Below are 6,183 nucleotides of genomic sequence, written 5' to 3'. Positions count from 1 at the left end.
CCTGATTCGAATCTAATCCGATCCATTTGCATCCTTTGACTTGTAAACCTTTCTCTTTTCTGGGTTATGTCTGATCCGGTTCTCCAAACATTAGAAAAAAATAAAAAATTATTCATCGATCACATCTTGGCTCGGGAGAGGGTTCCATTTGGATGGGCGTGACCGTGTGAGTTTTCATTTGCCCATACTCCATAGTACACTATCTTCATATGTGGATCCACTTATTTTGGGAGGGTTTATGTGGCTTATTTTGTCTTAAACGTTAAAAAACCCTAAAAAGTACAAAAAAAAAGCATTTATTAAAAAAGTGCTCTCTAGCTTCTAACTTTTTGCATTTTGGAGGCGCCCTTTTTAAATAATAAAAAAAAAAAGCCCATTTAGAAGCATCGCACAAAAACTCAAGTGTTTCATTTAAAAACCAGTTTAGGAAGGAAAACATGGTTTTGAATATCAGACCAAAAATAGAACCGCCTTGGCCATCAGTTTTTTGGTCAAAATGGTCTGACTTCTGGTCCAAACCCAAATCGGACAGTTTTGGGGTCTAAAGCCAGACCCAAACTGGTTCCCAAGTCAACTGGTCTGACCGTTTGGTCCGACCTGATTTTCAAAACCATAAAAGAAATGTAAATTCAATTTTATGTCTTTGATGGTTAGAGTGGACTGTTTTTTATTATTTTGTGTAATGGTTTTACTAGCGGAGATATGTCAATGTATGGAGTTTGTTAAGTAAAATTGAGGTAAGTGTAGCTTTTTCACATTCTCGATCGGGCAAGTCAGGCCAAGTCAAATTGAGCCCAATCTAATCATTAATTTTGAATTATATATTGTTACATAAATTTGAATTATTTTTAATTATTATTACATGGTTTTGATTTTAATTTAGTTTTATTTGTATAAATTATTATTAGATGATTTTGATTTAAATTGTGTTAAACTTTAGTAAGTTTTGACATTTTATTAATTCATATTATTTTCTGTTAAATCTGTTTCAAGTTCTTAGTTAATTTATTAAGTTAATTTGTATTACATTACATTATAAAATAAAATAAAAATATGTTATAACAAAATATAATTATATATTATAATATAATATATGATTTATAATATTATATATATATATATATATATATATATATATATATATTATAATTATTACACAAACACATAAGCATTGGTTAAAAAACCGGCCAAACCACCAACTCGGATGGTGAAACCAGAAAACCGGTGACTGGGTCTTGGTTTCAGAAAATCAACCTTTTTTCATTTTTTACTACATAATTAATGCAAATTTCTAAAGGTCATAGCTTTGTGCTTGGATGTCTAATAGGAATATAGGATGATTTTTTTTTATTTTGAATAACTTTTTGAGATCTGCGTGTTCCCAAGGTGCCAAACCCCACTATTTTTGCCAAAACACTTTTTTTTTGCCTCAAATCTTATTTTTTTAATATAAAAATTGAAACTAAAATAAAAATATATGTTATAGAAGAATAAAATTATATGTTTTGAATAGATGCATGTAATTAATATTATTATGTATATAATTATATATAATATAACTATGCATTTTATATAGTATGATGTATAATATATATAATATTAGATATTATATAAGTTATATTACATTACATTATAATATAAAATAAAATAAAAATGTTATAGTAGAATACAATTATACATTTTGAATATATTATAATATAATATATAATTTACAATATTATATATATATATATATATTATTTATTACACACACACACAGATAGATAGATATACACGGTTCAACCCCGATTGAATCTTTGACCTGTGAACCTCTCCCTTTTCTGGGTCATGCTCGGCCCGGTTCCTAAACATTGGGAAAAATTGTTCATCAATTACATCTTGACTCTTGAGCTCACATCATTGTATGTTGAATTAAGGATGTGTTTGAGAGGGTTTTTGCAACATCTTGCATCTTAGAAGTTAAAAACATCCTAAAAAATCACAATATAAGCATTTATTGAAAAAGTACTCTAAGGTCTAGCTTCTTGCATTTAGAGGAAGTCCAATAAAAATAGGGTAAATTGCTGATACCTCCCCTAAAGTTTGATAATTGCAATTGCCTCCCCTGAACAACTTAAGTTTGTGATATGGTTACAAGTAGACCCCTTTTGTTAAAATCTTCTAAAAAGAGGCACGAAAATGTCCAAAATACCCATGCAATTACTTTTCACCAAAATGTTTATTTTCATATTTTCTATTAATATAAATCATTAGCTCAAACCCTTTCAATTTCTTTTCTTAAATTGATTTATTTTCCAAATTTGCTTTTCATATTAATTGTTAATGCCTTAAAGGTAAAGCTACAACTCTAGTTCTTTCTTTTTTTATTGTTATTGCTTTTTTGTAGAAACGAGCTTCAATAGTAGCTGCATGGGTATTTTGGACATTTTCTTGCATCTTTTCAAAGGATTCTAATAAAGAGAGAGCCAGACATGGATTGATGACCGGTTCCCACTTTTTTGAATCCGCTCCTCTCCTCTCACTCGAGTGTCGTAGGTTCTCTTCTCCCTCTCTCTCCTCCCATTTACCCGGTGGAGACTTAACAACCATTACCATCGGCAACAATTTAGGGTTTGCTATCGTTTTCCCCTTCTGCATTCCAATTTTCGCAGACTTCTTCCAATAATGTTACTATTCTACTTTATGCAACTAACAGGCTCTTCAAGAAGCTTGAACATCTAGTAGAGATTGAGTTTGTCGTTGAAATTTAAAATTCTTTGGTAACATTTGAGAAAATTAGATCTTATCTGATGATGTTTGATCCGAGGTGCCCCAAACCAACCTTAAATTGTCACTGGCGGTGTTTGCAACTTGCAAACTAATGGCATGAAGCTCCTCCGCATGCTTCAAATGTTTACATGAATTGAAGGACGCGTGGTGCTTATTCATTTTGCACGAATGGTGCCCTGACTGAAGCTACCTGGACTGAAGCCGGACTCGTGTGATTGTGCGTGGCCTTTGTTTTCTATTTGTGTGTTAGGAGTTTGTACGTGTAATGGATTTACTAGCGGAGATATGTCAACGTATGGACTTTATTAAGTGAAATTGAGAAAATTAAACGAGCCTTAGCACATTCCTAATTGGGCCAAGGCAGATTGGGTGCAATCTAATAATTAATTTCTAAATTATATATTGTTACATAAATTTGTATTATTTTTAATAATTATTGGATACTTTTGATTTAAATGGTGTTAAATTTTAGTATATTTTATTATTTTATTATTTCAAATGCAATTTAAATTAATAACGTTTTAACTTTATTATTTTTACTTATTTTGAGTGTCTCTAAATGGACTTTGAATTAATAAAAATAAGTTAGTTAACTTGTATTAATTTCAGGTGGTATGGATGTGAATTAAGTTCTTAATTTATTTATTAAGTGAATTTCTATTACATTACATTATAATATAAAATAAAACAAAAAATATGTTATAATAGAATATAATTATATATTTTGAATATATTATAATATAATATTATATAATTTATATTATATTGTATATATAAATTATAATTATTACACACACGTGTGTGAAGCGAAAAGATCACCCCAAAACCACAATGGTTCAAAAACTGGCCAAAACTGCGGTTGAATGGAAAAACTGGTGACCCGATCACAGTTTTAGAAAACCAGCTGTTTTTTTTTTAATTTTATTTTTTAGTACTTAATGCAAACTTATAGAAGGTATAACTTTGCGCTCGGATGACAAATTGGGGTGATCTTTTTTGTTTTGGGTAACTTTCAAGATCTACATGTTCCTAAGGTGCCAAACCCCACTATTTTTGCCAAAAAATGCCTTTTTTGCCTCAAATCTTAATTTTTAATATAGAAATTTGAAATTAAAACAAAAATATATATGTAATAGAAGAATGCAATTATATATTTTGAATATATGCATATAGTTAATATAATTATATATCATATAATTGTGGATATTATAGAATTTGATATATATATATATATATATATTATACATAATATTATATATTATATAAATTATATTACACTAGATTATAATATTAAACAAAATAAAAAATATGTTATAACAGAATATAATTATATATTTTGAATATATTATAATATAATATATAATTTATTATTAAATATATAAATTCTAATTATTACACACACATATATAATATATTATATTTTAATATATTCAAAATATATAATTATATTCTGTCATACCATATTGCTTTATTTCATTTTATATTATAATGTAATGTAATCTAATTTATATAATATATATCATATTATATAATATGCACAATTATATGATTTATAATTATATACATAATAATATAAACTAGAAAGGCTAATGACAGGATAATTTGCCTCTGGACCACTTGCTAAGAAAAAACTTAGAATTAGAATTGTGTGTAAATGGCAAAATGCAAAATTAAATAAAATAAGAATTTTTTTTTTCAACTTTATTTTGTATGTCCTTATAAATAAAAGCAAGTTTGTGCAAAATCACACTTCTTTTCAAAATTAATCCAAAAAGAAAATAATTATTTTCCAAGCATCAGGTGAGGTCATTCCCAGCTGCAATGTACCTATAATCAAATTGTGGACATTAAGAGATAGTAGAAAATGCACTCATGAAACTAACGTACAAAGCTAAATGTGGAAAACGCACGCAAAGGTTTTTCAAATTAATATGTAATATACACTTTTTTCAGAATAAATAATGGATTTACATAATAAGAAATCAAAGTGGGTACATGAGATGATGTACAAAGTAAGTAAGAAAATTTATCACTAGACAGATCTTCCTTGTAGACATCTAAAGAGTTTAATTGAGCTATCCTCCTAAGGGCTGCCATCCTCTCCTCTAGCCACTTTATAGTATTAATATACGAAAGACAGTCCCAACTCTTTTGCAGTTAGGAGCCCTTTAAGTGCAGCTAAAATGTCAGCCTTTGTAGAATTCAAGGTTTTTAAAATTGAACCGGTCAGGGGTTTGGTTCTTGGGTTAAACGGTCTGACCGTTCGAATAGAACGAATGGCCTATTTTGACAAAAAAATAAAAATAAAAACAGCCAAACCGTTGGACGGTTCAAACAATTTACTGACCTAATCATTAATTAAAAAAAGCTAAAATTGATGGCCTAATGAGTGTTAAAGCTTTATGAATATGGCAAACAACCATTAGACTTGTAAAAACTTTAGGAGACTGAAAATATACTCGCTTCATCAAAGGAAAAAATAAGTGAAATGAAAGGCATAGGACTGAAGTCATCAAATAATTTAGTTGTTAAACTTGGCAAGTGTTACTTGTTCTTAATTTCTCCCGTAGCTAGCCTGCTGACAGTATTAATCAAAGAGTATGGACTGGAAATGGTATAGGAGAGAATAATTCTTTTCCATAGTGGTCTTCTGATGGTGATAATATATATATATATATATATATATATATATATATATATATATATATATATATATATATATATATATATAGATTAGTTTAGTTATTGGATTTTCCCAGCTGTGATGATAACATGGTTAACTCATTCTGAGTCATACTCAGTTGTATATTTTTATTATTTATGAATTCTATAGACATCCCTTTTGAAACAGAAGCTGACTTTTGATTTGCTAGACAGAAAATGATCAAATTGATCGACTTCAAAGGTTGATATGTTCATTTGTCTGATTAGCCTAAGAGTCAATCCTTAATCAGATAAACATTATTCTCTAAATAACACAAGCTTGAATATAACATGAGTTACGTGTTTATGAACTGCTCAGTCAGAAATCATTAAGGAATAATATCAGTCGGAATCTGATTTGGGATACTTTGTGCTAGAAAGGTTCTATTTGTGGCTTTTGTTCTCTCACATCTTCATGAACATTAATAATTCATTAGTCAAGGCGACATACAGATAATGTATCATTACCGCCACCATTCGGAGTACATATCTCTGGCCCCATAACGTTCCACAGTACATTTCTATCGTGTATTGGGAATATCTCTCGATGATAACATCATCAGTTTTGATATTATCATTGGGAGATGTTCTCAGTACACGGTGAGAATGTACTGTGGGATATTATGAGGCGGGGATGTGAACTCCACCATTCCTACTGCTGCTTGGAGAGAGAACATTGGTCTCTCATGCAGTTTTTCTCTTAACATAAAA

This window comes from Nelumbo lutea, chromosome 1, assembly GCF_056320005.1.
Source record: "Nelumbo lutea isolate HS-2025 chromosome 1, American lotus-T2T, whole genome shotgun sequence".
NCBI classification, from domain to species: domain Eukaryota; kingdom Viridiplantae; phylum Streptophyta; class Magnoliopsida; order Proteales; family Nelumbonaceae; genus Nelumbo; species Nelumbo lutea.
The sequence above is the reverse complement of the archived record's forward strand: the minus strand, read 5'-3'. Positions refer to the sequence as shown.